This window comes from Marmota marmota, unplaced genomic scaffold (genome assembly GCF_001458135.2).
Source record: "Marmota marmota marmota unplaced genomic scaffold, marMar, whole genome shotgun sequence".
Lineage (NCBI taxonomy): Eukaryota > Metazoa > Chordata > Mammalia > Rodentia > Sciuridae > Marmota > Marmota marmota.
In genome coordinates, this window is record NW_025999869.1 from 11863722 (window position 1) to 11874117 (window position 10396).

A 10396-nucleotide genomic window follows, 5' to 3' on the forward strand; every position below is an offset into this window, starting at 1 on the left:
ATATATATATATATATATATGTAATCATAGACCTAAATATAAAATCCTGAATAAAGTCTTAAATTGAAAATTTAAGAGAATGTCTTTGCAACCTTGGAGCAAGTATATATTCCTTAGAGCAGGGAAAAAATTTCTAAGGAAAAATGGTAAGTTATATTCATCAAAATGAGATATTTCTGCCCGAAATAAGCCACTGGTAAGAAAATAGACAAACCGCAGTCTGGGAAAAATATTTGCAATACATGTCTGGCAAAAGATTCATATTTAAACTGCATATCAAACCATTCTATAAAAATTCTATTGGCAAACAATCCAGTTAAAATGGGCAAGGTCTTGCATACTTCTAAATAAAGATAAATAATGACCAATAAACATGAACAGGTGCTCAAAATCTTCAGTCATTAGGAACAAATTAAAGCTACAAAATATATAATTTTATAACAGTTGGAATAGCTAGTAGAAATATTGAAATACTTAATTTTGATCAGAACATGGACCAACTGGTATTGTCATTTCTACTTATAAATCATTCAATAAACATAATAATAAAATGTCTAGTTCAAATAAATAACAAGTTTATTTGAAGTCCACAAAATATAATTCTGCTAACAGTACAAAAATGAAATTCAGCCAGCACATAAAGTGACTAAAATTTCTGAGTCTGTTTTCTCCTCATTTTCCATATTTTATTTGAGCATCAGATTTTCCTAGCTGTCATGATTTCTCTGTGCCTCTAAAAGTATGATTGATACTGGGTTTTCATCTGGGAAGACCCAGATTCTGGTCTCAGCTTTTCATTGTTTTCTATTTTAAGTCCATACCTTCCACACCATCCTTTAATTTCCTTGGTTTTCTTTGTCCAATGTGAGTTTCTACTTTGCACCCTAGTGGCTGCAAGACTAGGGTTCTAGCATGGGAATATTGCATTTATGACCCTATCTTAATCTGTTGGATTTCCATTTCAAAGAAGGGAGTGTGAGCTAAGCAAGAAATGCTAAATGAATTTATCACAAATTTTAAATTCATAATGAGTTTATGTAGATTCAATAGAAAACAATGCTTTCAGATGCAAAGTATATTGCTTATAGTGAGAACAAAATGTCTTTTACTATTATCATAACACGTTTTATGATAATAAATTATAATAATTATAAATATGTTACTTATAAATCATATTGTATATTGGTTATTATAGATCTTTTATTATTATAATTATTTTAAAATTAACAGAAATATAGCATTATAGCATAGTGTGAACATTTTCATAAGTTCTCGATACTTTTCTATTTCTATTTTTTTTCTTTAGAATAAAAAGATATTTGATGCAAAGCAAATCAAATTTGGCATGTGCTATGTCTTTATGCCAACTTGACTTCTATATTTTGTAACTCCATATGAAAGGTAGAATATTTCAAATACAGCCTTACCAGTTATTTTAAATATGCCTTAGTCATATCAAGCTTATTGTTTATATAATAGAGGAAAATCTAGAATTAAAGTGTTTGACTCCCTAGAAATATAGTTTTTAATCTATGTTATCATCATTGGATTGATTCATTTGAAACTTATTCCTTGAGTTATAAAGTAGCTTTTAAGAGAGAAAGAACAGTGGATTCGTAGCTCTGGAGAAGATGGTTATGTATATAGGTGGGTTGCAGGAAATATTTTGACTATTAGAGTATAATTATCTGAAAGACTGGAAGAAGGCTGGATCTTAAACTTTATCTCAACACTTAACAAAATTCTTGGTATAATGCAGGCACTCATTAACCGTATCACTGTTATATAAATATCAGGTAGGGTGTTTGCTTGTTTCACTTGCTGTGCATATAGATAATAGAATATGTATTAGATGATTGTAATATAAAAACTTAGATTTGGGGAATTATATATTCTTATATAATAGAGGAATTAATATAGACTTTAAAAGTCTCTTGACTCCCTAGAAGTATGGATTTTATTTGTTAGTTTGTTATGTTATAAAAAGTACTTAGTACATTTTATTCAATGTTAATTGACTAGTAAATGGGAAACCTGAGATTAGAAACAAGTCTTCTGACTGTATATGTAATTCTGTTTCCCAAGTTGAGTATAAATAAACATGAAAATACAGTAAAATAGTCAAGATTTTTCCCCAAAGGGGTCTTTATTGAAATTTTAACTAACTTCCAAAAATATCCCACAATGCTACATTAATGTTAAAGAACAATATTAAAATATATTTTCCTTTGAAAACTACCCAATAGACACTAAGTTTGTTCACCAAAGAACCCAGGCATCATGTACAACATTTTGGAGCAGCCAAATTAATTTAACTGAGCTCTAGCTTCATTGTCTCAATAAATACATATTTATTATTTCTGTTGCAAATTCACTACAATAATTTTATCATTCTCAAAATAGCAAAATGTCTTCAAAATTGTTTTTCCTGGTTCACCCTTTTTCTCAGAAGCATTCAGAGACATGCTACACCTGGGAGCTTAATAAATTAGATGATATCATTTCTTAAGCTCAACTTGTAAGGTATTTCCTTAATTGTCCTTTATTTCTCAGCCTGTCTACCCTCATGTCTTAGAATATCCTCTATTCCTGAGAAGCTTGCTGACACTTAACTGTTTTCTTTGTTTATGTCCTATCCTTTTATACAAATCTATTACATGCTCATCATTTTGGTGTCCAGCTCAAAATGTACCTAAATTTGAAATGAATCACCTGATTAACAATTACAGAAGACTTTGGGTTCCCATGGCTTAGCCTTATTTCCATTTTTTATAAGATCATAATTCTGCTTGCCAGTGTGGAACCATCCTCTTTTCTATAGTCAATCCATATGTTTCTAGTGAATCCAGTGATCCAGGATGTGGTGATCTGAACAAACCCTGAAAGAAGTGAGGTTTGTTCTGAGACCTGTATGATAAGAAGAATCAGATTTATGGAGACATGGGGAGAGTATCCTATGCAGAGATGGCAAGGGCCTAGCCTCTGAGGCAGGAGTGGATTGCATTTTGAGTAAGCGAAAGAAAATGCAGTAACTAAAATATAGCATTCAGTAGAGGGGTGGTAGAGATGAAGCTGAACAAATTTAGAGGATGAGATCCCACTAGAAGCTTAAGTGTTTGGCAAATGGTTGAACTTTATGTGAAGTTAATGAAAGTTCTTGTAAGACTTAAAAACAAAAACCTATATGATCTTTAAAGAGAGAGAGAGAGGGAGAGAGAGAGAGAGAGAGAGAGAGAATTTTAATATTTATTTATTTGTTTAGTTTTCGGCGGACACAACATGTTTATATGTATGTGGTGCTGAGGATCCAACCCAGGCTGCACGCATACCAGGCGAGCGTGCTACCGCTTGAGCCACATCCCCAGCCCACTGACGTATATTTTTAACAAATAATCTTGGCTGTTGAGGGTAGAATGTGTTAGGAATATCACAGTGTTAGTCTATTCTGAAGATTATGGGCAAGTCCTTCATGGGCATCTTCAGCTAAAAAAACAGGGACAATTGCTTGACAGAAAGAGGACCAAATATTCTTTGTGGGAATATCTTACTCAAGATGCTAGAACAGATTTTGGAATTGATGGGAAAAGATCTAGGACAACGGAAGTAACATAGTTTAATAAAGAAATAAAAATTAGAGAATGGCAGAAATAATTTGTACAGAGTAACAAAAGAAGAAAAAGAAAAATGGTCTTCACTGAGCCGCCTCCCTCCCTTATTGGTCTCACCCTTCCTTGTTCTTTCATTCTCGGACTTAATCAGAGAATGATCAGGCAAGGGCTAGCCTTGTCTCTTTCCTGTTGTCAAGGTCACCTTCATTATTTGTTAAATGTGTTGAGAAAAAAGTATAATGGAAGTGAGGATTTGGACAATAAAAGAGGGCTCAAAGCAAGAGCTGGGCAGGAGAAAAATAACTAGAGCCAACAATTTGCCCACTTCTTGAGATATGCATCTAGCCATTTTACAAAATTTATTTAATTCTCTTTTTGCTGCCATCATCGGAGCATTCAGCAACACAATGTGCAGGGCAGAGAAGAAAGTGATGCATAAAAATTATTCCACTTCACAAGCATGTTCGTAAATTAAGAGCAGAGGTCTTAATAAAAATTTTCATTAAAACTAGGTACACATGGTTTCCAAATAATAATTAGGATATTTTAAAAATGTGACATTCTCTCTGCTTATTTTATCTAATGTTGAAATCACTGTGTGTGAGACAGTTAGAACATTCATAGAAGAAGGAACAATATACATTGCTCAGCTTTGTATCTGAGACATCAAAGGGTATATTTGTATATATACCAGAGATTTTTGCTTCTTAATGGCCATTAACACAGGAAAATTTCAACTTTTCCACTCACTATTTTGGCGACTATTTTCTGATTTGCCTTAGCGCACTTAATCTGTGGTGCTTTGTAATGCTAGAGTGAATTCAAGAATAAATTTATGCCTTTGACTTCAGATAATTCATTGATTCTCTGAAAAACATTCCATTTTTGTGCACATATTTTATTATAAAAACAATAAATAATTGTTTTTCCCTTATACAAAATTTAATTCTACATGTAAGGCTATAGTCTACTTACCCTTTACCCACATAAATCTTCTCTCTTTTCACTAAGAGGTAACTACTCTTCAATTAATTTATGAAAATATCTAGCTAGTTTCATTAATATTTAGCTTAATGAATTATATTCATGTATATAAAAATAAATCCACAAAATATATAATATTTTTCACATAAATATTATCAAATTTATACATATTTTCCTGAACTTTATTTATTTACTATCTTGGAAATAATTCCATGTTAATAGCTTATTTTTTAGCTGAGCATAATATATTATTCCATGGATTTAAAGAAAAAACAATCAGACCTAAGTACTTATATCTAGGGAAAAGGATTAATATTTTCTACCAGCCTTCAAACCAAGACTGATTGATTTCTCTTCCCTCTACACAATATGTCTGAGTATAACTCAAGTTTTTCAAGAAGAAAAAACTGAATTTAAGTATTAGTCTGCTAATGCTGTATTCAAAGATAGTGGATCAACATGGGGCTCTAATTTAAGATTAAAATGTTTTTCTTCTATAATCTAGTATGAGGATAACCAGAAAAAATACAATGGATTTTGCAGAATCTCAGTTTCCTTATCTGTAAAAAGGCTGTGCTTTTCAATGTACTGCCTCCAAGGCATTATTGTGAAGGCAAATTGGGATAGTAGATATGAAATGATTTTAACAATTATAAGGGATTTTTCAGGAAAGTTTGTAGAGGCACATTGCTTGCTTCTTAATCTTTATCACATGATTGGTTATATTATTTCTACATAGCAAATAACCTCCAAATTCGGTGGCTTAAATTCACATATTATTTTTTATGGATGTGTAACTAGCCTGGGATTAAGCAGATCTAGGATGGACTCTGCTGGAGTCCTGTACATCTATGTGTCTCTTCATCTTCTTAGACTGTAAAGGTAGCTGACCTATGTTCTCATATTGGTGAGAAATGTGCAAAAAAACCCCACTGGGAAACAGCAAGGTTTCTTCAGCCCCAGGTTTAGCATTGCTGGCATGTTAGATCTCTCTTTCTATTGACCACAGAAGTTACATGACCAAAATGACAGCAAAGGTCAGAGAAATATGCATCACCCTTTTAGAAGGAAGAATTGTGAAACCAGGAGTATGTGCGACTATAGGAAAAGGTGAATGAATAATGGAGGCCAAAGTTGTAATATGAACATTAGTTTTTTCTTTTATTCTTTATTAATCATTCCAAACTCCAATTACATCTTAATGCCCTTATGAATAGGTAGTTATGCCACTTTCTGGTTTGTAGTCTAACCTATTTTATAATGAAGCTTTATAGAAAATCCAAGAAAATGGCCACAAACTAAACCTTTATATTTATCAAGATTTAAAATATTATTCCATGCATTTAGTATCATTTTGTATAATAGTAGTAATATGCTTCACATTGACAAAGCCCTAGTCTATGAAAACAATCATCAAGTATTCTTCTTTATGTAAATACTCTACATTTCTCATGTATCATTCACAGTGATCTGTGTAGCCACCACTCGGCATCATCTTGGGCTACAGCTTAAAAAAATCTTGAAAAGAAATAGTTCAGTTATTGTTTAGTCTCAGATATGACCTATCTCAAATGCTAGATCCTTGTTAATGCATTGTGTGATTCTTTCAGGACCATAGATCTTCTCTTTCAATAAATTACATATCTAGAGGGGAAAATAATTCTGTCAGCAAAATTTCTTGTAAAAAGATTGAAAAATGAAGAACTTGGTGAGAATTTTTTTTTAAAAAAAATACATCTCCTTGGGCAACCATCAGATAGGGGACTTTTTCCAGAAGGCAAATGGTCAAAGCAGATACAATTTCCCCTCTCCTAGAACACACTATAATAAAAAACATTTGAAACTATTTCCTTCTGATAACTACAATGAGGAGGTAGGACAAAGATCCTTTAAAGTACATTTTCAACAGACTACTCTCAGATCTTTCTAAATCTGCATAAAATACTATATATAATATGCTCATGATAAACATACTTAGAAATATTCCATGGAATATGACTGATATGGTTAGAATTGTAAGCCTGGAACATTCTCTCACCAGATCATGCTAGTTCCCTCTAGGCTTGTTCTGGGCATGTGGTGGTGAGTTCTTTAAAGAAAACCTGCATGATTCTCAAGTGATTTGGGGATGATTTTCCTGGAATTTGGATCAATGTAGCGTGGTATGTTGGTGTCCTGGTGATCTGTTAACACACAGGCCACACAGTCAAGCCTCAAACACATTTGCTTTAATTCTTACCAGTATTTCTTGAGATTCCCCCAGAATCAGGGAAAGATGAGGTTCTTTGTAGACTCGCTGCAAGGCAATCTTGAGGGACACCTTCTTGGGTCATTTTCATCTGTCCAATTCTCCAAAGGTAAGTAGTAGCTTCCTGTCTTGCCTCCTTGAAGGGTACAGTTGCAGGCTACTATAGATTTCACTGCTGCATGGAATTGGATCCTCAGAAACAAGGTGCCTCATAACTCATTTGCATATAATCTAGTCCTTTTCTTTCAATATCATCCTTTGGGAGGAGGGACATAACGAGCTGACACCATGGCTGATCTTGTTCTTGATGTTTACGTGACTCTAACTGAGCTTATATTTTGTTTACTAACTTTATCAGTTAGACTACTTGACAGACTTTCCTCCCTGTCTTGAACCAGTAAGGTCACAATGTTTTTATTAGAAGAATGATAAAAGCAGTTTGGTGGGCTGGCTGGTCAGTTGTGGCACAGGATGTTGATGGGGTTGCTCAAGGGTTCAGTAAGAGCAAAGAAAACTGGTTCCAAATCAACTTCCCTGAGAGGATTGATGAGTTGCTTTGATGGTTATAATTAGAGAGACAGGTCTTGAAAAACTAAAAAAGTGTATAAGAGCTCCTCTTATTCATAAGGGTCCCATTTCACAATCCCCACTAGATGCCTGAAACTGCAGAGTATTAAACTACACACACACACACACACACACACACAACACACACACACACACTCACATACACCATATTTTTTCCTATGTATACCTAGCTAAGATGAAGCTTAATTGATAAATTAGGGATAATTAGAGATTAAAAACAATAATCAAATAGAATAATTAGGATAATATACCATTAAAATGAATTAGCAAATGCTAATTGTTTATATCTGGAATTTTTCATTAATAATTTTAGACTTTAGTTGATTGTGAGTAACTGAAAATGCAGAAAGTGAAACTGCAGGAAACTGTGACAACTGGACCCTGATGTTACTCACCCTTCTGCACTTTTGGGAAAGTGACCCACTTTTATCCCCCATATATTTGTATCCAAAGATGAAATGCCTCCTGATGATCAAGAGCAGCACGGTATTATTCAGAGAAGTACCAAGGTATACTCTTCCAGTGTAGAAGGAGCAAAGTTGGAGATCCATCTGGGCAAAAGCCTAATGGATGATAGCTGTATAACTCATCTCGTTAGCAGATGAGGGAGCTACACAAGGGTTGCTCATGAGAAAGAATGGAATTCATCTCGTCACTATCATCCCTATGCCCCAAGACACTCTGGCCACAAGACCTTATTCGATAACATGGGCATGGAAGAAAACCATGTATAGACAGATGAGGATTTCTGCAGTTGTTCTCATGCATAATAAAATATGCAGTGGTCTACATGGATGAGTCTCCATCGTCATCCAGAAAAAATTCCAGAAATAAGCAATTTATATCCATCCTCTAATAAGTACCCAGGGAAGACTGTTGGAGCAGTTATAATTTCCCTTAGAGCTTCCACAACCACAGCCTGAATTGTTAATGGAGATCAAGACCAAAAGATAATGTAATAGTCTTTTGGGTCAGATTAATTGATTTGTTCCATCAGCTCTATCATGCTTTTGAGAAAAACTGAGTGTTCTAATGTCCACCTGGAATAAGCACTGATTGGAAACAAGTTAGTATATTTGGTAAAATGTCAAAGAAAGTGATCTATGGGCTAACAGGGAGCAAAGGAAACCAACTAGAGGCCCAAAGAGTATGGCCATGCAGATTTGTTAGATCATGAATTCTCTAAGAAACACAGATTAGTGATTTGCCCTCAGATGTTATTTCTCACTATTAGACCATGAGATGGATATGAAACTTGAAAATCAAGGTAGTAGCAGAAGAAATTCTCTAGCTCACATTGGCATTTACTATGGAAACCAGAAGGTGGGTCAGAAGAGTCCCAGTCACTTTGCTGAGGTTTTTGCTGTTTGACTCAGTTTTGGTCCAACACCTTCAACGCCAGCTCTCTGCCCTTATGTTTGTTATCTCCTTTAATAATGGACACCAGGATAGAGACTAAGTCACCTAAGGATATGGGAGGTTTTACCAGCTGGGCTGCCTGTGGTGAATGAAAGATATGGGAAGCTGGCTATGGCCAGGGTAAACCTTTACATCCCTGGATGTAATGGTAGCTCACACATTTTTCCTTGAGAATGGTCTGAATGCTAATTGAACTTATTTAAGGGAGGCATAATCTGTGTTTCAATGGAAAATTCTATTTTATCTATAGCATATCTTTCAAACTTTTCTGATCTTGATTATGTCGACTATTTTAAAACACTAGGAGAGTTGTACATAATTGACAGTAATGTAAACAGTCCTTGTCAATAAACATGCATATTAAATCCATGCAGTTTTTCTGCTGACCACTCTGTGGAAAAACTAGTTTTGCTTCTATTTGTGTATTCATTTTAATATTCATGGTGTGTGCGTGTGTGTGTGTGTGTGTGTGTGTTTTGGGATTCTCCTTTGAACTGGTTGTAGTATTTGACTAGATACCTTATTCTGAGTGTGTTAAATGTTATATCTCTATTAATAATTTCAAAATTACTTGCAACAATGAAGATTTCTTTTTGCCTGAGCTGGTTAGTAGTACATCCTTCTAAGACCCAAGCTTCTCTGACACTTTCTTCTAATTCTCTTCTTCTTTCCTCAGGGTTGTGAAAGGATGCAGAGTTATATTATTTTACTATATTCAGTTTCCAGGTACAAAAATGGCCAACTGTCAATAGCTAAAATCACCAAACACAACTCTTAGTTAGCACCCTCTCCAGGGATGTGATATGGATGGAAGCAGCCGGTGACATTTCTCCTTTGGGGTAGAAAGTACAAAATCTCCACAGCAGCCTTCATGACAGCTCCCTTCCCAGACACACACACACACACACACACACACACACAGGACACATGCACACACACAGACACACACCACAAACACACACACACAGACACATACACACACCAGACTCTCTGTTCTCTACAGCTGAGGTCTAAAAAGGAAAGGACCAGACTTCATTGTATTTTCATTAAGGCTTAGCAAGTTAGTGCCCATGCCATGAGTCTTCATCAGGAAGGAAAAGTCATGGGTGCAGAGCTCAGATATTCTCACCAGAAGAACAAGAGACAGATTCTCTTCACCTTCAGAACTCAGGATATATCCACCCCTCGACTTCCAGTGTTTTCTTGTGTGATATAGGAAGCTAACTTGTCTTATTTTCCTGGAAAATTGTCAAGGAATGGCATCTGCTAACAGGCCTATGTATTCCCATGCAACCCCCAGATATACAGAATTCCTGAGAGAGGAGGTAGACAGCCAACTTCTTGAGTCAGCACTAGATGTTTAATTGTCATTGTTTAATTTCATTAGATCTTGAAGGATTTTATAATAATTTTCCCATTGTACATGCTTTCTTCTAACCACAATATTATGAAAATGGTATGTATGTATTATTAAATACATATGTGAACACTTGTAAATGAAGAAACCCAAGACAATAGCAATTGTCATCAGCCCTCTATGACAAGGTCT